General features: G+C 36.5%; 1 protein-coding gene across 1 annotated transcript in view; it reads right to left on the minus strand.

Annotated features, from left to right (window-relative positions):
* LOC117409315 (F-box/LRR-repeat protein 17-like) overlaps positions 1–24,361 on the minus strand; it is a 263,989-nt gene that overhangs the window by 141,529 nt on the left and 98,099 nt on the right. The gene's annotated exons all lie outside the window — the stretch shown is intronic.

The raw sequence follows: 24,361 nt of genomic DNA on the forward strand, positions 1-24,361 counted from the left end.
ACTTCAAAAAAGGTTCATTTTTCATATCAGAAATGTTAATATTAACTTTTTAGACATAAAAAAGACACTTTTCATGCAGAGATCCTGGTTTGTACTGTAACACAACGGTATTTACATCTCACAATGAAATTGATATAAAAGCAAACATTCTGGCCTTTCATGTAATGTTCAAACATGGACATTTTACTTTTAAAAATCCTCTTGACAGGCACTACAAATTTGGTTCAGGAGTAATGAGTGAGTTTTCATAATGTACTCCAAGGATAAGAGTCAAAAATGCTCATATTTAAGCATGGATCCCTCGATAATAAAAACAAGAGACACCCAATTAAAACAATACTAGACTAACATAAATAAAACAGACAGTTCATACAGCAGTGATTCTAGGGTTCTGGAATTTAAAATCGGTGCCTCTTACATTCAAATGAATGAAAGGTAATAGCTACAGTACATGTCCAATTAAATTTAAAGACAAAAACAAGTTTACCTGTCCACTTAATTGATACTAACCAAAACTGATGATGATTTGACCAGTGTTTTCCAAAATGACAGACTGGATATGTTACCTAATAAGGTTCAAGTTTATGGACCAGTGGCTGCGTTATTCATGGACTTCTCACAAACAAAAATCACACTGCAAAACTGGCAAGATGGAAACGAAAAGCAAGGTGTCAGTGCAGCGTGGCAGTTGAAAAGGGGTGTGTCAAGGCAATTGTAAAGCAGCTCAAAATAAAAGAGCTCAAAGCATGAAAATCACTTGTGCAAGTAGGTTACTCTCAATTTGCCTTGAAGAACACAGGTATAAATCATCATTAGATTCATTAGCTGTTAATTCATTGTGACCGGCTGCGACGTGTATATTATGATTACAAGCAGTGACACCCAAGCGTGGCGTCTGAAAGCCTTGTAACTTGCACTAGTTGAAAGTGTTGATGGCAGTTTCCTTTCTGCCCCTAAGGGTAACAATACCATTACTATTAATATGAGACGTAAATGCAATCTTTAACATTATGGAATAAGTTAGCACAAATCAAAACTTACACTTTTCAAACTAATGTCTGTCATCACCGACTCAATAGGTACAATAGGTTGCTTCGGTTTTAAATCAAAATTAAATGTCATCAACTTTGAATTACTTTTGGCATAATGAATTACTGTAACAGTGCAGCACAAATATCATGCAAAAGTAGACAAACATTTTGATAAAAGTATATATTTTTTTGTTAAATGTGAGACTGCATGCAAAAAAACAAACAAAAAACAAACAAAAAACATGGTGGCCTGCAAACACTGATGTTCATGTATAAATCTAGTTTTAGTGTCTGTATTGAAAATGCAAGAATAATATTTATAATAAGTACTCTAGCAGCCTCACCCCAGTTTTTGAATCACTGTGTATAAAGAATGTTTTGTCAAGCCCATCAGAAGAGAACTGGAAAGCTACTTCAGATCATCGCAGTTTAGTTAACGATGGAAGGCAACAGTAAAATTCAGCCTGTGTGCTGGAATGTTTAAATTCAATAGTGTGGATTTATTTTTTTTTCATCAAGAACTTACCTTAAGTCTAAACTATGAGGCACAACTCAAGTACCGGTACTTGGGGAATATAACAAATCTCATTTTAAATGAAACCATCAGACTGACAGTACATCAGATTAGAATCATCTGCATCTTCATCATCATGGCCATAACAGTAGAAGACAGCACCGTCAGACCTGAGCCAATGCAGGTATAATAACGTCTACCTACACTGGAAACATTAACTTGTTCAAAACTATCTGAAGCATCTGTGATCGCTAAAAACATTACCAGTCCCTGTTGCATTTCATTTGCGTCTCTACAGTATTGTGGGAAACTGATTTACACAAACTTTGAAGCCAAGGTGCACACTTCTTACCAGTCCTTATATTACTGAATCTATTCCTGAATGATACCAGCATGTAAAACAAGAGGTCATGCAGAGGGTATCATTCACCTACAGTATTTGGTTTCAAATAAATCTCCATTCAGAGAAACATTTGTTTCCAAAAATGGTATAGATTATTTCTTTTTTTATTATTATTTACAGTATTTGTAATTCTGTTTAAAATATTTTATTTCAAAAGATTAAATCAGAAAATAAAAGCAAAGCAGGTTGTAAAACTAATTTGACCAAAACCTGTTTTACTCCAAGCACATGCACTATTGCGAGACAATAACTCTGCCATTGTGATGTTTCACGCTTCATTTGTGACTCTTGTATCGTGATGTGTATTGTACTGTGAAGACACTGTCGATGCACAGCCCGAATTATTGTTGTGAATATTGGGATTATGTTGAAGTCAAATGAAAGACTTCTTCATTCCTCTCTTTTTACATAAAAGAATGCACGTCTTTGCCCCACATTCAAACAAAGAACGAACCCGTGCATGCACATACAGAGGGGCCTCATAATAGCGTAATCATTTCACAGTACTTGAAGGGTTAAATATATTCCTATCAAATCAAGAGTTTATCGGATTGAAACCAAGGAGTGATAAAAGTGTGGTGAAGATTGGTGCAAAATCAAGGCAGTTATCGTGTTGACCCTGTAGAAAGTGACAGACGGATGGATGGACACAATTAGCAAGAAGGACTACAATTGATAGTAAAGTATTCTACAGCCTGTCTAAAATAACATATAATATTACTGCTTAAACTTAGTACCACCAGAGACTCATAGAATCCCAACATTCCAAAAAATATACACTACGACGGTGTATTTATTTTGGACCACAGCTTGACAGCATTCATGAATTTTAATGTCTGCACCTAAAACAATTCACCGTACTTTGCGCAATGAAAATGCTGTTATCAAGGTCACAACCTCTGAAAAGCAGTATGCCACCTGCATAATTCTAAGTAAAGTCAAAGAGAGAGCTCTATCTTACAACCAAAAAGTTAGACTGCAGAGATCTATTGCTGGAGGCTCTCATATTAAATTATGCATAGAACCAATTTACCATAATTAGCCTGATTCCATTTGCTGAACAGAGTGCCTGTGTGACTGTCCGAATATGCCTGTGGCTAGATGCACCAACAAACTCAAAAAGCATTTATTTGAGAGATTTCACACAGCAATATCTACCTGGTGTGCTGCACACTGATGGGTATAACTTATTTTGAAAGCCGTAACATAACAATTCATTAAACGTATAATAAAGTTTAATAAAGATTAGCATTAGAGTTGCACAGCACAGATGGCAGAATAAAGTAAGTGTGGTGTTGAAACTTTACAAAAAAAAATTGAAAAATTGACAAGTTACTACAACCCTGGTCAATGCAGAATAAAACCACGTTTTATTTAACCAGCTCACTAGTTTCTGAAGGCAGTAAGGATTTTAGACCCACAACACGATTGTAGTTTGGATACAGAAAACTCCTGATAGATTCTATTCCAGGGTGTGGTGATTGCTGTAAATCAGAAATGGAGGGATATCAAACATATGCAAAAGGAAGTGGAACAACCTTTTTTTTTTTTTTACATTATATTCAAAGAACAAAACAAAACCACTAAAAACAAAACAAAGAAAAAATAAACAAACACAGTTTATGTTATAGAATCTATCAAATTCCCAGATTTCAATTAATGGTTATAATTTCTATACTGTTCAGGGATTGGTGCCAGAAACGGGAAATCTATTTAAACAATATCTTCTCTTCTGTTGATGAAATATATATTTGTGCCCGGTGAGATTCAGATATCAAGAACATGCAATTCATTTTTTTTTACGAAATGATTTGCGTAAAAGTTTACTGATAAATTAAAACATAACATAATCCTGTATGTATTCACAAGGATGTAAGGGTTAAACCTCTTGAAGCTGTAATCTCTTCATTTAACTTCCCCACCATTTCTTTGCTGATGACACCCAGATTTTCTTTTCCTTTCCTTCTTTCACCCCTGACCTTTCCACCCGTATAACTGGATGGCACGCCATTACCTCCTCATTAACCCATCAAAAACTGAAATCCTTTTCTTTCCTTCCCCTTCTTCTCCCCCTCCCACCCGCACCATTTCATTTTCTCCCGTCCCTCATTCCGGTTAACTCTGCTCGTAACCTCGGCGTCATCTTTGATGCTACCCTTTCCCTTGCTGATCATATCTCGGCCACTACACGCACCTGTAGATTCCACCAATTTAACATCCGCAAAATACGCCCCTCCATCTCTTTCTCTGCCGCTAAGATGCTCTCATCTTCACCCGCCTCGATTACTGCAACTCCCTCCTCATTGGCCTTCCCTCCTACGCCTTCACACCACTACAGCAAATTCAAAATGCCTCTGCCCGCATCATTTTCAACCTCCCCCGCTCCTCTCATACCTCCCCTCTTCTCCTTCAGCTACACTGGCTCCCCGTTTACTATCGCTGCTTATTCAAATTCCTTACTCTAGTCTATAAATCCCTCCATGGTCTCGCCCCACCCTACCTGGCTGCACTTATCTCTTACTATGCTCCCCCCCGTCCCTTACGCTCTCAAACTCTGTTGTCCCTTTCGGTCCCACCCTCGCCCTGTGCCCAATCCCGTTTCCGTTCCTTCTCCCTCCTGGCTCCCCTTCACTGGAATAAACTCCCACTCCATATAAAACAGTCACCTACACTACGCAGTTTTCGCTCCTCCCTTAAAACACATCTTTTCACCCAGCCTATCCCACTGCGTGCCCTAGCCGCTAACCCCCGGTCAGGACCCTGCTTGTTTGCCCAACCCTGCCCTAGCCTCTGTTCTCACAGTAGCACCACTCTTTATTTCCTCACCCTTGCCCAATAAACGTACCTTTTTCCTTCCACCATTTCTCTTGATTGTACCGCTTAGTCTAATAATTGTAAAGCACCTTGGTCAAAGGCGCTATATAAATATAAATATATATATATATATATATAAATAAATAAATAAATAAATAAATAAATAAATAAATGTCAGTAGCCACCAACAGCGTTCTGTTTATTAATCTGCTAATACATTCTTTGTAGTACTGGGATGAGCAATTCAAATGGTTAAGTAATGTAATATGGATGGTTGTTTAATGGTTGCTCGTTATGTGGCTCACTGTGGAGTCTATAGCGACATCTTGGGGCTGTAGGACTAAATTACGTGGTAACACAAGGTCCTAATTATTATCCTCATCATGAGCCAACAACAATAATAAAAGGATTGGCAGTAATAAGGCCTTATAATAAAGAAGCAATGCATGTGATCGTTTCATATCACTGTGTTACTGTCAAATGATTAGTAACATTTTCTGAAAAAAATGTATATATATATAATTATTATAAAGCTCGCTTTTCTTCTTTTTTATGACACAAAAAAGTGAAATATACAAGCATTATTTGCAGATTGTTATATTGTAAGGGCCAGTTAGGATTATAATACAATTAAGGTTCATATATTTTTGTCTTATAAAGTGATTTTATACTATATTAATCATGACCATGGAAAACAAAAATGTGAATCACCAATAGGTAACTTCATCAATAAAATAAGCATATTGAAGTGAATATTCTTGTTCACTTACTCCTTATTAGTTGCCAAATTTTTGGTGAATGCTGGAGAACATAGTGAGGCATAATGAAACAAATGTTCAATTAACAGAAGTCACTCAGGGTTATCTTTCCTCTGCAGCAGCAACGGAATGTAATGAGTGAGCCTGCTGTAATAGCAAGGCAGATTAGATGAATATATGGCTAACAAAAAAAAGAAATGTGTTAGTCGCTGATGATCAGCATTAAATTGACATAATGGCTCATCTGGGCTGTACATGTAGCTTTTTTCCTGCTTTTATTGGCGACAACTAGATTGACCTTCTCTACATAATTGTAACTACAGTACAGCAATTAGTCAAACCGCCACATCTGTCATGCGAGGCACGTGTCAAAAGAGACAAGCTCATTGCGACCAAGCCGCAATAATAGCGCTGTGTGCCTGATGTCGGCTGGCAGTAAAAACAGAAGGTAAAGAAAAAAAAAAGTTTCTCACAGCTACTCATATTGTATGTATGCCTAAACATTGAAATAAGGGTTTGCTTCCACCGCCCCCCACCCTCCTCCCAAAATATTTTTCCAACTTCTTAATACTAATGGTTCCACAAATGAAATGCACAAAGCAAGCAGCTGTGATATTTTATACATGGTTAAATCCCTTTTTAAGCATTTTGGTTTCCAACCCTTCATACACTTTTGCCTTGCTTAGGCTCTCTTTTTTTACATCTCCATTTACCTGGCCTACATTTACACATACAAAAAAAGTCCAAGGCTTTCTTATTAGAACATAAGAATGTTTACAAACGAGAGGAGGCCATTCGACCTAGTAGCTTATTGATCTCAGAATCTCACCAAGCAGCTTCTTGAAGGATCCCAGGATGTCAGCTTCAACAACATTACTGGGGAGCTGGTTCCAGATTCCCACAATTCCCTGTGTAAAAAAGTTCCTCCTATTTCCTGTTCTGAATGCCCCTTTATCTAATCTCCACTTGTGACCCCTGGTCCTTGTTTCTTTTTTCACGTCGAAAAAGTCCCTTGGGTCGACATTGGCAATACCTTTTAGAATTCTGAGTGCTTGAATCAGATCGCCGCGTAGTCTTCTTTGTTCAAGACTGAACAAATTCAATTATTTATTTTATTTTATTCAATTATTTATTTTATTCAATTATCAAATAGATTCAATTATTTTAGCCTATCTGCATATGCCATGCCTTTTAAACCTGGAATAATTCTGGTCGCTCTCGTCTTTGCACTCTTTCTAGAGCAGCAATATCCTTTTTGTAGCGAGGTGACCAGAATTGAACACAGTATTCTAGATGAGGTCTTACTAATGCATTATAAAGTTTTAACATTACTTCCCTTGATTTAAATTCAACACTTTTCACTATATATCCGAGCATCTTGTTGCCCTTTTTCATAGCTTCCCCACATTGTCTAGATGAAGACATACCATAGACATTTCTATTGTAGAGACACTGCAAAGAAATCAACACACAACATACTTGGGAAACTTTTTTTCCCCAGGTCACATGGATATACAGTAGTACACACCAAACGATGAGTCACAGGGAATCACCTCAATTAAAGTTCTAACTAGAAAAGGGGGGTTGGGAAATTCACTCAGTAAATGGGGCAAACGTGGATCAATATCGATGTGCTCATTGAATCAAAAAACATAATGCTCCACTTTCTTTAAATCTATTTCATCATCTTAAACAAAACACCAGATACAGATGCTTTTGACTCAGCTAAACAACCCTTGATGTTCATTTGTAGTCTTTCACAAGAGAGACTTCCTACTTGTCAAAACCTGAAGATAACACACCAAGTTTGGTGATGTATTGCAGCCAGTTACAATACCAAGCATACTGTAACACAGCCACAGGCTTTATTCAGTTATCTTATTTCACAGTTAATCTACTTTAGTCTAAAAATGTACTTTTTACTTGAGCCTTTGAAACTCGTTTTAATTTCCACCAAATCCTTCGTACAAAGATTCAAAACAGACACGCAAACTACTGTTTTCTCCATCTGGATCAGCGGCAAGTGCCTGGCCGAAACCTTTAAACTGTGTGTAGACATTCTGAAATGGCAACACATTCCAGTCCTATTCGACACGCTTGTTGCACCTTGAATTTATCAGAATAGAAGTAGGGAGTAGGTTTCCTTAACGTTACCAGTCACATGTTTTTTTTTTAATACATATGTTGGATTTCAATGTTCAAGTGTTAATTTTTAGATAGCTAAACTAAGAATGTATCATTTGTATTTATTTTATTTTTAAATTTAGAATCGCCATTTCTTCTTGTTTTCTCCCCAATTTGGAAAGCCCAATTCTTTTTTTTTTTAAATTTCAACCCGGTTCACCGCTGCCACCCCCGCACTGACTTGGGAGAGATGAAGACGGACACACGCGTCCTCCGAAACGCATGCCGTCAGCTTCTTTTCACTCAGCCAGCCCGCCATGCAGCCACCTTAGAGCTACAGCGTCGGAGGGCCACGCAGCTCTGGGCAGCTTACAGGCAGGACTGTAGGCGCCCGGCCAGTCTACAAGGGTCGCTGGTGCGCAGTGAGCCGAGGACACTCTGGCCGACCTAGGCCCTTCCCCATCCAGGCGACGCTCGAATAGCCTGGACTTGAGCCGGCGACCTCCAGGCTATAGGGTGCATCCTGCACTCCACGCAGAGTGCTTTTACCAGATGCGCCACTCAGGAGCCCCCCTCATTTGTATTTTTAATTTCTTTTTTTGCTTTATAGATTTCTTTAACCTTTTTTAATTTCTCTGCAGAAAAATATTCACTTTGTGAAAAACACTCAATAGTTATCTGAATCATTTTCAGGATCTATGAAGCCGACAATACACAAGGAAGCATCTTTCTGGAAACATTTTTAAGCAACATACATTATACAGCACACAGTAGTCTAAAATGGAAGAAAGAATTAATACTGCATTGAACAGTGCCACTACTTATATATACACATTATCTAGCTGCATACATATTGTCTATCAATAAAAGAGTGTACATTAGCAAGTGTCCAAACCACATCTTCAGTGGCAGTTGCCATCTTGCATATTCACAAGATCAATTCATCTCCTACTATTATGTCTTCAGTCAAAAACAGTACAATGGAAGCTAAGGCAGCAACATTGAGTACCTTTTTCCTCCCCTACAGAAGTTGCTTCTGTATCCAGCAGAATATTCTGTGTATTGATTTGTGGGATCTAGATCTGATCTAGAAGATTCTTCATTTGTCCTACTTTGCATTTGTTTGTTTATGTGAACCCCCATTTTTAAACAATGTCATCTTTTAATACTCAGCACAAATTGTGCCAAACAACATACTGAAGACTTAAGTTGTTTCAAGATAATTCTCAATTATCAATGGATGTAAAAGTAGAAAAAATACTTAAAATGAGCAAAAGCGGGCCTACGTAGGATTCCATAAATAAGTAAGACTGTAGTTACAGACACGTTCGTTTCTGAAATGTAACCTATGGTAGTTCCATTTGAGGTGAAACAACTTCCATAGTAAACATTTCATTTTCAGCAGTCACGTGTACTGCAAGCAAAATGACTACTTTATAGAGCCTTGTCCTTTCACTCTGACTGATCGATCGATCAGGTCAACTTGCAGCAGTCTAGAACAGATGACAGATACAACACCTGGTAGTACTGTATATGCACTGTATAACTATTTTAAAAAGGCTATAGCTTTCTTGATGTGTTAATTTCAGCCATTTGAATGTCTTTGGAAAAGTAGGGCGTGTTCCACATGTGTATGCATCTCAATGAATGTGCTGCAGTATGTCAACTAAAAGACTGATTAGTAAACTAAGGATAGCACCCTGAAATATCCGGTACATCCCTTGTGGTGCTAGACATCAGAATATTAGCTTTCTTGTCTCATTTACTGATCACGATTCAGTGACTGTATAAAGTTGTCAAGCAGTAATTATAAGTGAAGATGGATGCAAATTGCTGTAGCTAACTTACTGAGAACTTTTTTCTTTTTTTATGTGCTGTTATCCATAAGACATGAATGGACAGCTGGTATCTGTCCAGTGAATCCATTAGCACTTAGCTGGGGATAAAAAGACAAATGCTAAGAGTTTCAACTGCTAAATATGCAGCGGTTTACATGCCACCATTTAGTCTTCACAACTTCAGAACAGAAGGCACAGTTTAAAGAAAATACAAAAACCACAAAAAAAAAAGCTAGCCGTGTACCACTATATTGTGGAAGTATGCATTCTGCAGTAATTTCCGCACACCACTGTTTTTCTGCATTAACTAAATTGACTTGGAAGATGAATCCGATTTAGAGGTAGTACTGGGGCACCAAACAGCCTATTGAATCGATCTTGAAATAAATGTTTAATGTCTTTTTAATTTGCCTGTCTGTAGATCAATGGTCCAACAAGGGTTTATGGATAATTATAGAAAAAGTCTGACTGAGCTTCATGCAGCAATTAATGTAGACCTTTGTGTCTCATTTAGAATACATTCTGTCAAAAAAAGTTTATTGTTTTTAATAACAGGAAATAATAGGTACTGTAGGAAACATTGTCGCTGCCTTTTAGTAACTAAGAGCTGAGACAAAAAGAGAAAGGGTGAACAGGACAATTGGAGCCAAACTTGCTGTGAATATTACAGTAGTAATGTAACACTACGGTTAAAATATTTCAATTATTAAATTAAAACATAGTATGATTTGTAATATGTTTATCTGGTCAGTAATTTGTCCTTTCATGAAAACATTGGAAATGCTGCTTGTGTGGGTGAAAGACAAGACGCAGAGCCTTCTCGGCAGAAAAAAACCCTGTAAACATCAGCTTTTCCCAAATGAGATTATAAAGACATAGCTTACGTCTTAATAACTCTAGTGCATTGATTATTGGGATTCACCACCCACTGATTGTGAAGTCACACAGAGCAGCCAACAGAAATAGTTTGGCCCAAGAATATAACCCATTATTTTCCTCAAAGACAATACAAATAAAATAACGCTTGAAAAAATCATTATAAAAAGTAAACGAAAGATCAAATAGTGACAATATTTGTCAAGACTTTTCATAGTGGAGTGTTTGAATGTTTTTCAGCCCATGTGCAATTACACATTTACATAAGTATCACAAATTGGGCTATTTTTAATAACAACTACTACTGTAGAACTGTAGCATTATTGTGACAACAGGGATTCTGATAACCTGTGCTCTTCCAAAACCAGATTTAAGGCATATGATTTTTTATTATTCTTGAACCCTGTAAGCATGAAACGCAATGTTAAATTGTTTTATGGATTCACTTCAAGGTACAGTGGCAAAGTCTATTTTAATAGTAAACAAATACAGTAATGTATCAGCTTTCATTTGTGACTTCACCACTTTAGAAAACAGCTAAACCAGTCTGTTGACTAAAGTGCATTTTTGCCACACAAACCACCCAATAACAGCCTACTCTTTGTTCATAGCAGAATGTTCTAGGATGAAATGGGTGTCACTGTTTGAAAAGAAGCTTTGCTATACTGTATCTAAGAGGAAACGCAAATTATTCATATAATCCCAAGTCCTCCATTTGAGCTCCATGCTGGTAATATAGAATATGAACTGGAGTAAAATTAACGTTGTATCCCTGCTGCAACAAAAACATAACTCTCTTTACAAAGAAACCGTGGCAATGGATATAGAACAGCAAAGAGCTTTTAGAAGGTTTATTTTCAGGCTGTTGGATGTCAGCATCTCAAGTAGCATTTACAAACATGATTAATTATGATTTTACTATTTAATAAAATGTTGTTAAAAGCTATGATGATTCAGTGTGCTGTCACAAAATAATTAGTTCTGTAATTACCCAGCTTGAAGTACTGTATATAAGAAAACATGTTGTATTCACCTTTTTTACTATACAGTACTATCTTATAACCATTTTTGAACCAACATTTTTATTTCTGAATGAAAATACAAAATTGAATTGCAAAGCTGGGACTTGATATTATCTGAATTACATTAACAAGCACAAACGTCAAATGAAATGCAATCAACTATATGTGTGTTAAACACATCATTCTAAGTTTCCCTCATCCTCGAACATGGTGACCAAATGAGAATGCACCACTTGTCACAACACTGGAAATACAGTGAGGAGAGGGGGGGACTGGACAACATTTTACGTCTCTGTATCCTATTCACAGTAAGATTACATATTCAAGATTCAATAAAATACTAATAAACAAAATAATACAAGGATCATTTACCTGCAGATCCAAAAACATAATCTACATGACTAAATGTAACAAATACTCCGATGGGACCAACATAGGAGAAACCAAACATCGTCTTTGGATCAGGATGAATCTACACAGACACACCATTAGCAACATAATTCCAAGCACTCCTACCGGCAGCCATTTCAACATGCCTAACCATTCCCTGTATGATCTGACGGTTCTTGTTTTAAAAAGGGCACATTTAAGAACACTCAAGACAGGAGAACTTGCAAATCTAAATTTGTAAAATTCCTTGACTCAAAAAACAAAGGACTCAATAGGGAAACTGTTTTTCAACCTCATTACAACTTATGATACTTGTGTACAGAACATGTCTATATAATTTGTATTATTTTGTATCTTTATTTGTACTTATTGATGTACTTTTTTCATATATTAGTACATACTGTTACAATTTTTGCCTATTTGCATTTTATTTATTAATTTATTTTGTCTTTGTAATTGTCATTGTTTATTGGGTGGCCACATTTCCTGTTTTTCACCACAGAGCATTTTTCCTTACAGTATTAGAATTATAATGATTCAAAATGGGTTCTGATGCCACCTCTGAATGTAAACCTAAACCTCTCTTTTCTACATTCACCCAATGAAGAGATCTCTGAGGTCTTGAAACCTTGTGATTAATTATTGTTTAGTTAGTCCAATAAAAATGAATCACCTCTCCTCTTTGTCTATCATACCTGGACTGATACAGCTACCATTTCATTTATTAATAAACAGAGACAGTATAGAGCAATATTCATTTTGATAATCACATTAAATTGTGTTTATTTGACCCAGAAAAAGTGCCCTCCATTTGCAATTACATTTTACCAAAACATTTAGTAAGCTGTTTTTAGACAAAACATATTTAACACTGAGGTCTAGAAATCCTATTTTAAATTAACATGGAAAAAAGCTATTGCATACTACTGTACAACAATAATACTGCAATTGAAAAATACATATATTTGAAAACATACAGTATTTAGTGAACCGCTATCTGAAATGTATTTGTATCAAACAGTTTGTATCAGATGGAAATGTTATCACAATAAGATTAGTTACTGTATACTGTTTAATTATTCTTAACATAGTAAAGGGTGCTTTACAAACTGATTTTCAACCCACTCAAGGTCAGAGCAGGCAGAAAGCCCACAAGTGGCAATTGCTGCTGATATTTTGTTGTTGTGTTTGTTTTTGTTTTTTTCCCCACCAGTTCAATCAAGTCTTATTTGCTTACAGTCTCGGTATAATGCACCAACACTCAAATGTAATGAACTGTCAAAATAAAATCTGCTTTGAGCAAAAAGATCAATCTGACCTTCTGAAGTCCAGTTGTGCAGCTAAAACATTTGACAGTTTACATTAAGAAAATATTCTGTATCTATTTGCCTGTATCAATTAGTTTCACTGATTGCCTAAAGAAAAGTAATGAGGAGTTGGCAGATGTTGCTAAAAAGGAGAAGCAAAGGCCTGCATTTTGCCGCAAGACAAAAATAAAAAAAAAAAAAAAAAAAATTTTGTCCAACCATGTAAACAACAACAATATGCAAAGAATATGTATTGGTGAAATCAAGTGGATTTTGGGGCATTTATGAACTATGTAGCATATGCTTCCCAATTACTGTATTGCCTGCTTCATGTACTGTATATATCAGCCAGGTAGTGTCCTGACCATATTAGGTCCAGTTGAGTTTTCTGCTCACACAGAGGAAGTTATATTAATGACTTCAGTTTATAGGAAAAGTAGACAGGAATCATTTTCTCAATGCTACCAGTTTTCATACGGTGTCTCTGAAACTGAGTTTACCTTATAGTCAGTTACTGAGAGTGAGACGTATTTGTAATACTGAGCAGGACTTTGATAAACATGCAGAAATTGTTGGTGAAAGACTTAAAGCGAAAGGTTATAAACCCCATTGGATTAGCGGGGCATACAAAAAAGCAAAGGATACGGACAGGGAGATGCTGTTGCAGCCTCGTGCATATAAACCAAAATCATTCTAACTAAGAAAACATTATTATTATTATTATTATACTGCTAATATCTTACAGGAGAATCCTTTAGAGCCAATACAAAAGCACTGATGACATCTTTCCCCAACAGCAATGTGCCAACGAAATATCTGATTTGAATCTTTCGTAATGATTATAAATGAAATTCAAAGTTAAACAAATTGAAATAGAAGAGTTGGTTATATATATTCCATTAAATACAGCCCAGAATTAAATTAAGTTTAAGTGTTAAGTTACAAATATCTGGCATTCTGGGAGCACAATTTCCTCTTTTCACAATATAACGGTACTTTACATAAAAAAAAAAAAAAACACATAATAATTGCATTTTTAAGAGATAATCAAAACAATCTTTTTTCTGCTCAATCTCCACTTGGGCTTCACCTCAATTATCCATGTATTATGTTTGAAAATGGTAGATACAAAACAAAAGATAAACACTAGCAACTGGGACTTGACTTAAAGACTATTTCACATTTGAAGGATCAGATAAGCAATAGAAGCAAAAGGGAGTTTAAACCAGTAATCACTGAACAAGTGGAAATAAGAATTTAGAAGCCAAAGGAATCATGTTTGGAATAAACTTCCACCTGCACTGAAACAATTTTCATTTGTGATTGTCTTGAACGGTACAGATTAACTGCGGTTCTTTTTCTACAGAGCTGAAATTACAACCGCAATTACGTTGTGAGCTCTCCAAAATGTGCTCCAGCTGCAACCTGTAGACATCACCCACTGAGTGAGTAAAATCGTACATCAACCATCATGTCTACTCACCCTTTGACACCTGCTTGAGACCGCTGGAAAAAAAAAAAAAAAAAGTGTACCAATTGTGATGCCAATTTATATAAACTACCATCACATAGTTTTCAAATAACGACCTACAGGTCAATGTTTAATTAAACTAAGTAAATAAATAAATAAATAACAACCTCCCTGTCTGACACACCACAGGAGCAGACACCACTTAAAGTCATATATTTCACTGTAAATGTTCTTAAGCACTCAGCTGAAAGAAAATGGAAGTAAACCACTTAGGGTTGAAAGACTCCAGACCTAACAAATGTATTTAAAAAAAACAAAAAAAAAACACGGTTTTGTTCTGTTCCTGTGTTTTGTTTATTTGTTAATTAATAAAAGTGTGCAAAGAAGCACTGAACTACAGTTTCTGTGTCTGGGTCTACAAATTCAAGGGTGCAGACCAGCCTAGACCTTGGGACCGCTTTACCACAAACCTAAAATCTGTCCCATGACCCAAAGCCTGCACTTTACTTGAACAGTAACATTACAGTAGGTTCCACTACACCAGTGGTATTCAATTACATTCTCTTTTGGGCCAGATAAGGCAATGTCCAAACCTTAGAGACACAGGGTGCTCATGATGTGTGTACCGGTGGTGGTGGGGGGTGGGGGGTGGTGGTTTAAACACTTATGAAAATCTGACTATCCAATCACACTTTACATAACAGAACGTTGCAACACTACACTTGCACCAATCAACTAATACAAATAAACCACTTAAAATGATACAATGTCTGGTCGCCATTTAATAATAAATAGAAAGCAGATGTATTTTTCCTGAAAATATTCACACCTTGCAAACAAATAATTATACAAAGCCCACTAATACTATTAAAACAGCATGCTATTAATCTTAATTTTATTTAAATAAAAATTATAAGTTAAATGCATGAGTAATAACTATTTAGTGATTTGTACCTCACCTGTCAAAAAAGTCACAAGTCGCCACTGGTTTTTTTTTTTTGTCTTATTTTCTCTGGCTGTTTGTTGTTTTGTCTGTATGTCTCTCGCCTTCTGGGCCTATTGACGCTGAATCACTCTTTACCTCACAAATGTGCACGTTTAAAAGAAAAAGCATAATCGTGGTTCCCTAGGTAACCAAACTAACTTAGTCCAGTAAGTCAGCAGAGGCAGAGTACAAGTTACGGGAGAGGAGTCATTTTTTATAGTTCAAGAATAGTAAACTGTAAAATAGTATTCACCGTTGGGTTATGGAATGTACTGATACAAATAGGAATGAATGTGCAGAGAGAGTGAATTCTGCTTTTGTAATGAAGGACAGCTGACGCTTGATGTGCCAAACGGAAGGCTCTCGCAAGCCGGATTGGGCCCGCGGACCGCCAAGTGAATAACACTTTACTACTAAGTTACAAACCCATTCATTATATACTGGTAAGTAACATTTTTGCAACCAAAACCTTATTAACTAATTTAAATTACAATTCAATTGACTGTGCTCCATCGTAGTGTTAACAGGGTTTGAACACTGATTTTCTGGAAGTATTTACATTGCGACAGCCATATTTGTAAAATGTGAATGCTTTGATGCAATTTCTGATGCATTTAGGAACACTATACGCTTTCATGTGCCATCTAAATACCTACATGTATATTTTTTTGTAAATAATATGGCAGGTTTATAGTTTGATTCATTTGTCATCATTGTTAAAAAACTGCTGCACACACTGCTGTGAAACGGCTGATGAGGTGCTTACTGTAAAATAGCAAAAAACTGTTTCCCTGAAGCCATTTATCAATATTTACTGCAAAGCACATAGGCTGCAAAAATACTGGATTTGAGAGCAGTACTCAAGAGACTAGACTTTTGAACTAGATCTTACAAACATCATGTCTGTGCGGCCCGTTGACTATCCTGCATTTTTTATATGTTTCTTCCCTTGGCCCAAGAGATTAGTCCTTAGTTCTTCCATATCTTGCAAAAAATCCTTTTCATTCTTTTTTTTTTGTTTGCAGAAATTTGCTTAACCTCCCTTGATGCAAATGAGAAGCGAATACATTTCATAAATCTGCAATATTCCACATCTTTGCATTCAAATTCTCTCTTTTATGCATGTCTAATAGAAAAGGGCTTCAATACGCAATTAAATTCTTCAATAGCAACCTCTAATGAATGCACCGTTAAACAAACAGTTATGAATATAGACGAACTATCAACACAATGGGTAAGGCGTTACAATAAACCAAGGGAAATAAGACTCAATAGAAGGCACAAATTCATTAAAATAAGGTTTTTGTCTGTGTCCCCGTCCCACCCCCCCACCCCCCCACCCCCACCCAGACAAATCTAACTTTTTTGTGCTGTGTAAAGTTTCAGTGACCTTGTCTTTCTCATTTGTGTTGCTCCATTTCTTTTTTGTGGAGGGAGACAGCCACCGATATGCTGTTCTGCCTGTGTGCCCATCGGTGTTCTGACTGACAGGGCCACGCTCCGAAGCCTTCACTTCACTCTGACAGTCACACCAGGTTCCACTGATGGACGTCTGCCATGAAAAATCCTAACAGGCAGCCCCTGGCAGAGTGATGACTGGAAGAAAGTGTCCTACCTGGAGAGAACAATTGCTCCTCAGTAGGAAAGAAAGATATAAGTGTCTTTTATATATAATCCTAGTACTGCAAGTACAATTTTTAAACAGATCTTTGCTTTTCTTCAGACTAATGGACACATTTTTCACATGAAGATCACTTTTCTTCTGAAATTTCTCGATAACAGCAGCAAAATCTGGTGGTTTACCAAGCAATCTCATATAAATTGCATTTTTTTGTTTTTTTGCTTAGAAGACTGGCTTGAATAAGACCAGGTACTGAATTCTCTCACAGTTTAGTGTTGGAGAAAATCTTAGAAATCTCACTGCAACTTTTAAAACAAAAATCATTCTAAATAAAGAGTAGCTTAGTGTTAGTATTTATACTTAGCCTACTTTACCAAATTGTTTGCATTTCTGTAATTGCACTGTAAGACCTCATTGAAAACGAATCCTACATCCCTGTTCTTTGCAAAATATTTTATTTACAGCCATTATAAACCAAAATGTAAAATACCCCCCCAAATAGTATAGGATCAGTAATTGTTTTCAGTCAAAAGTTAACTGTATTTTGGGTTTATTGGATGGGTCCAGTAATTTGCAGATACACTGTATACAGCTGACCACAGACCAGAAACTATCCATTCACACAAAGTGAAACCTTGAAGAAATTAAGACGTTAGGTGAAACTGACAGAATATATTTTACTTAATTTCTACCAGTTTACATTTTAAATCTAACTTAACCTTTACACCTGTGGTCTCAAATTCCTAACCACTAAATGTTTTCAACGTCACAATTTATTAAACAGTTTAGGGTGACGGTGCAGCCATTACTCAAAATTAATAACCACAGAGGATGTTTATCTCATGTTTTTTACATGAGTTCTGTCAGAACTAATCACCTTCTTCATATATTTTTTTTTTTTACTGGTTTATACGCTCATTTTTCATGTTGTTGGACTATCTGACAACAGAAATCTTTTTTTTGTTTATTTTTTTTTTTTAAATCACGCAACTTTCTTGGCTTTAGTTTATGGATATTAGGTTGCAGTGGGTGATACCACAAAACTTGGAATTACGTATTTTGTATAACAGAACCCAATTCGCAACTTTATAAAGGAATAGCATTTTGGAAAAACATTATTTCATGTAATAATTCATCAATTTGGAGCAATGTCATTTTCGTTAAATGATGTGTTTGTGATGTAAGGGCTGTAAAATTAGACTCCACTGTATTACACATTTATATTTAATATAGCTGTAAACTGACAGATGAGTTCATTGCATGTTATTTCCTATCTAGAAAGTCACCTATAAAACATGCTTCAAGCACAAATGAGGCACCACTCACTGAGAGTCTCGTTATACCACGACTGTACTGTCAGATTTGTAATAATTATTTTTCTGGGGTTTAAACCAACAATGGAAAGTCAAAGAATGAAAGCATTGAAAAGTTAGGCAGCAGAGCCTTGGGACATGTTCTCTAGTTTATTATTTTTTTTTAGATTTTTTTCAAAAATAAGAGCTAAATTGTTATGTTTTAGCCATACAGTACTTGCAGCTGAACCTTGGTCCCCATAGTGGATTTACAGAGTCTGGACTAGCATTGATTTACTGCTAAAGTGTTCACTTTACTTTCTCCCAAGTCATTATCAGTCACTGTTGATTATCCGACTGGGTGATCTTGTTTTTTGTTTACCCACCTTTAGTAAACCGCAAGGATTTTGGTGGCAATAATGACTGACACAAGAAGCATGCTGATACACAAAAGTTTTGACTTTTGCCATCACTTAGAAGATCAGTAACAGATGTCCTCAGCAAAAATGTAAAGAATTGCGAGCAAGAAAGAAAACCAATAGGCTTATGATGTAATTTTCCATCTTAACTGATTTATACTTTGGCATATATGATTAAATAGGATTAAACCACTAATTTACAGTTTTAAAAAAAGACAGACATAGTGGGGATTCTGGCAGCCACAGTAAATGCATATTTCTTTGCATGTTTTCAATTATACTTGTCAAAAAGTTAGTAATATCAATGAAAGCCTCCTGTATATAGTTTGCCAATCTGTAATATTTCTCCAAACTTTGTGGGGAACTAGTTAAGAAACATTTGAGTTCTAAAAAAGGTGAGAAAAAGTAATACCCCAGAATTTAAATTTACAATTAAAATTACAATTAAACATAAACCAAATCATGCAAGAAATTATTTTACTGAACAAACAATCATTTGTCAACTCCTAAATCTGCCAAGAGACGCACTCTCAATAAATGTTACATTACTGTCATGATGAAATACTGTTAAATATCAGTTAAAAATGTACTGTGAGTAGAATACAACAGCTGCACATTTTAATTGATTCTAAAATGGAAGTAAGTTATTTATCAATGCCCTTGATGCATATTAATCCAAACATATGACAGACAATTTTGCCAAAAAGCACCACACTGGAAGAAAAAATATAATGAACTTCTTCAGTCTTGATTATTATTACCGTATTCCTTTGAATTTAAGAGCAGCCCAAGTGCCAATTTAAGACGCAGGCCATATTTGAGAAGAAAAAATTGGTTTAAAAAGTGTGTCTAAATTCAATTTTTTTTTTTTCATGAGAGACCACTTTTGAGAAATGAATGTTGCCAGAAAAAGAAACAACCAATGGCCATTGTCAGTAAAACATACCCTGTAAAAAGATAATAAGGTGCAAATTTGAGAAATATATAGTCAATATTAGTCAGTTGACTAACTTGCACTGCCACTTCGGAGAAGAAAAAAAAAACTAGGGGTGTTCCGAGTGGTGCATCCAGTAAAGGCACTCTGCGTGGAGTGTAGGATGCGCCCTATAGCCTGGAGGTCGCCGTTTTGAGTCCAGGCTATTCCACTGCCAGCCGTGGATGGGCGTTCCCAAGTGGCAGCGCACAACTGGCTGAGTGCCGCCCGAAGTGGGGAGGGCTTAGGTCGGCCAGAGTGTCCTCAGCTCACTGTGTATCAGCGGCCCCTGTAGACTGGCCGGGCGCCTGCAGGCCTGTCTGCAAGAGGCCCAGAGCTGTGTGGTCCTCCGACGCTGTAGCTCTGAAGTAGCTGCATGGCGGGGCTGTAGAGTGAAAAGAACCAGACGGGTGACGGTACACGTTTCGGAGGACGCATGTGTTCATGCAGTGGTGAGCCAGGCTTACAAATTGGGCATTTCAAATTGGAGAGAAAATGGGGTAAAATATAATTGGCGATTCCATATTTAAAAAAAAAATAATAAATAACCAAAGTAAAGGATGCCATATGTGAAGCATTGAAGTGAGATGTGAAAATGCTGTCTGCTGTAGTTTGTAATGGTATCTCAACAAAGGAGCACCTCTAGCGCAGTTCTAGCCGGCACTGGCGACAGCAGTGTTTCACAACCGGTGGGATGGGCCCCAAGACTAGACTATATTTCCTTCTAATAAAACATGCTTATTAGCTTGACAGAGAGAGAGAGAGAGAGAGAGAGAGAGAGAGAGAGAGAATGTTGTTGTGGAATGCAAAGTAGCAATATTTTAACAACCTGTAAAATGTTGATTCGATGGACACTTGAATAGTTAGCCATATGTCTCACTGTGTACTGGTAAGTGCTACTAAAAATTTAATAGCAAAACATATGTTAATACAAAAACCTTATACGCTTGGCAAGGGTGCTAATGAGTAAACACTGGGCTATGGCACCCTATATGACGAGTGGTTGTAGTTTAATTAAATTACTGTATTCATAAAGAAGATTTTACAATTCAGTCTTTTAACATTCTAATGTGAAATGCCAGGTGGTTTACCCTTAATTCAATCACAATGGGGAGAAATCCTGAACTTAGATTGCTGAGTGGGTCTTGCGGTCTTGTCCCACAAACCTCTTCGCAAACTTCAAATCGCATGTAATGTACACCCATACACAGCCAATGACTGTGGTTAATGTGGTCACTCTTTGATAAGATACCAGTACAAGCAAATCACATACTTTACAATGATGTACCACTGCAAGCTGCATTCCCCTAAGAATATGCATTATGCAAGAAGGTGCTGTTTAGTCAATTTATGATATTCCTCAAATCAGTGCACTTCTGCTGCCAGCTGAAAACACAAACAGTCTGTCATCACAAAGTTTGTTGGTTTACATGCTTTTTAAAATGAAAACTGTCAGCGACTACCGATCTTTGAATCTGCAAAACAACTAACGTACAAAACACACACTGTATTTCCCATAAAAAAAATTGATTTTTTTTTTTTTTTGTGCAACACACCTTTACCTAGGGAATCGGAATACTTGTGTACAGAGTATAAAGCCAATATCTTGTAGCATTAGGTCTTTAAACAAAAAGTCACATGATCCCAATATGGCTGCCATATTATGTGAAAGTGAAAGGTGATGTTAAATTTTGTCCTCAGGGTTTACTTAACTTCGTAGCTATGCATACTAAAGATGTTGAAAAGTCTTCCTATATCTTTTTTTTTTTTGATAAACATGATCTTCCTATTTAATTCTCAAGTGTATTAAATCATTTGAACATGCTAGGCTACCTCTCCCAAAGTCCTCCATGATGTGACATTCATAAAAGAAAAGCAGATCATCTGTTGGTAAATTGGCTCCCAGGTCCTTGATCTTTCACAGATACAATATATAGTGCCAGTTTATGAAAACCGTTCCCGGAAAATTATGACACACCAGGTGGCTTGGAAATGCCTCATGCATGAACCACTGCACAGATACTCACTGAACTTAAGCAATAAATGCCATAATATGTTATCGAATCAGCTGGAAAGTGATGAAGGCATTCACGTTTGTGATAGTGCTGTGCAAGGTTTCACATATTTCTGGGGGGAAACTTAAGAGCACAATCTGTTTATGATGCAGTGTCATGCTGGAATATCAATTGATCACGTGTGCCCTGTAAAAAAGTACAAAGGGGAAATACAACAGTGCTGTAAACATTTTAACCACAGTACATTATTCATTCTGCCTTCAAACCTAAGACAGCAAAATAACGAAGGATGCACCTGTCATATTATTATTATTATTATTATTTATTTCTTAGCAGACGCCCTTATCCAGGGCGACTTACAATTATTACAAGATATTACATTATTTTACATACAATTACCCATTTATACAGTTGGGTTTTTACTGGAGCAATCTAGGTAAAGTACCTTGCTCAAGGGTACAACAGCAGTGTCCCCCACTGGGGATTGAACCCACAACCCTCCGGTCAAGAGTCCAGAGCCCTAACCACTACTCCACACTGCTGCCCTATTCTATACATATCACATTACACTCTTCATTTTAAAATATGATCCCTTCTCTGAGTAAGTTACTCAAACCACACAAAGGAAATTCACACTGGTGCCCACTCTAGCTGAAGTAATTTCAAGTTCCAGGCAGGCACTGCTCATCATTGCTTGGTCTCTGCTCAATGGTTTACTGGTGGCTAGTTCCAACCCTCCTATCCAGAAAACGTATTACCACAACCCCACAAGGAGACCAAACCGTCCTCTTTGTATGATGATGTCAAAACTTGCAGTATCGCTTGGGTGAGTTTCAGCCAATAGTCATGCTGTGGTGCAAACATACAACTTCATTGCATCAAAGTGTCAAAAACTACACACCAGGCACTGGTTACTCCTATTTTAAAATTATCCAAGCATTATTTATTATCATTCAATCTTTGGCAGTCATGGCACTGCAAACACTGGGCTGCAAGAGTAAAAATAATACACTACAATACAATACAATGCATGTGTGTATGTGCTGCATGAACGATTATCAGATTTGTTAAATTTACTATAACTGATTTTGTTTATTTTTAATCAAACATGGATATAAAAACTATGTTCATTAATTGAATGCATTTCCTGCACTATAATTTTTTTCAAGTGGTTGGGGAGCCTAGTGGATTATAGGTCTTCCACAGGAGAGGAGTTAATTATACTATCCCACCGGTGAGAGATAATTACAGTATCTGACTCGTGACAATTAGATTATGTTCTAAATATAGAAGTCTATGGATTACAGCTACAGTGGGGTCGCAGATGCAACAGTGCAATCCGACTGGTACTGTAATGCAGTTTACAATGTGTAAATATTCAGTAATCTGTGAAGGATGTGTACTGTAAATAATAACTTCACTTGTAATCACCTGTATATGGCATAAATGAGAAACAGTTTGTGCTGGCCAGGTTGAAGCAACATATACACTTCTGTAGCTGAATACTGTCTTTTTTTCTTTTGGAGTTTGTTAACTGCTGTTGGCCCATATTTGAATTACTGCTGAAAACTAAACACAGAGGATCAAAGGGCTATTTTGCACCAGATGAGATGTGTCCAGTTTCATTTAGAAAGACTCCTACACGAGTCTAAAGGAAAAACAACAGGAACTGCTGCAACAGTCTGTAAGTACCGATGAATCATTGACTGCAACCACAGTTAGTTCAGCAATCAAGTAAATACTGTATTTTGTCATATAGATTATAAAGTTTACTCCTCTCGTCATCTAATCCAATTAAAGCAGTACCAATTTGAGCACTGGTATGACACCCACACTAAAACAAACAAATCAATGAGTTAGAAAACAAGACAAAATGTGCTAAAAAAAAACAACAAAAAAAACACAAAACAAAAACAAAAACAAAAAAAAAACAAAGAGATTGTCCGCCAGTGAAATTAGCCCCCTTCCCCCAGCCACAATAAACCAGGATTTCGATTTGAAATGAAAGCCATTTTTCTTGCACATCATGTCATCACCACCAACCGAGATGTACAGTTTGCAACCCAACATTTCAAGGAGCATATAATCTAACAGAAACCAAATAAGTTAAAATAGTCAGGCTATTTACTGCTTGGCTACAGGACAATGCTCATATGATGGACACTATACAACCCGCTAGAATTAACCCAACTTTGAAACTTCTTACAAAACAATAAAAGGCAATTGTATAGAGTGAATACAACGAACAGTCAAGAATTGCACAGAGCCAAATATTTGGGATGATTTTGGCAAATGTATTTTTTGGTTTGTTTTGCTAATTATGATGGCTTTCACAAAGTGTTAAACAACACAGTAAACAGGTGTTCCATGTTAGAACAACCACAGCTTGAAATCTATCATGCTTTCGAACCCTATATCAGAAATATATATTTTTTCTTCTAATTAGCATTTTTGTTTAGCAACTCCCTGATAATTAAATATAGATCACCTTACAGAGGACGCAACATG

Source organism: Acipenser ruthenus, chromosome 1 (genome assembly GCF_902713425.1).
Source record: "Acipenser ruthenus chromosome 1, fAciRut3.2 maternal haplotype, whole genome shotgun sequence".
In the NCBI taxonomy this organism is placed as follows: Eukaryota; Metazoa; Chordata; class Actinopteri; order Acipenseriformes; family Acipenseridae; genus Acipenser; species Acipenser ruthenus.